Source organism: Aptenodytes forsteri, unplaced genomic scaffold (assembly GCF_000699145.1).
Source record: "Aptenodytes forsteri isolate BGI_AS27 unplaced genomic scaffold, ASM69914v1 Scaffold202, whole genome shotgun sequence".
NCBI classification, from domain to species: Eukaryota; Metazoa; Chordata; class Aves; order Sphenisciformes; family Spheniscidae; genus Aptenodytes; species Aptenodytes forsteri.
In genome coordinates this window covers 78293-78704 of record NW_008793961.1, presented here as the reverse complement: position 1 = coordinate 78704, position 412 = coordinate 78293, and positions in this window count along the sequence as shown.

Here is a 412-nt window from a genome sequence, read left to right as displayed (position 1 = left end):
TATGTCCCCCCCTCCCGCGGGCGCTCTGAGGCCGGGGTCAGGCCGGCAGGGACGTGCCGGGCTGGCTTTCCGCAGGGATTTATTTCTCTTCCCCTCTCCCCTCTTCCAGCAAGGCTGGGTTTAAAAGCTGGGAGGCCGCTGGGAGCGGAGCTGGCCGGGGCAGGGCCGGGGCAGGCTCGCCTGCTGCCCCTCGGCCACCCCGAAGGCCTTGCGCTGGTCCCGCAGCTCTTCCAGGGCTGGCTCTGGGCTGCAGGGCCACCGAGGTGACATTTACCGTCCCCCAGCCTCCTCCGCAGGGACTTCACGGTCCAGGCCCCCCCTGCGGCGGTTGGGGCTGCACCAACGGCAGCAAAACAAGCCCCGGGCCGGGCCATTTGCATGGCGAGGCGCAGAGCTCGCTCTTCCGTGGGGG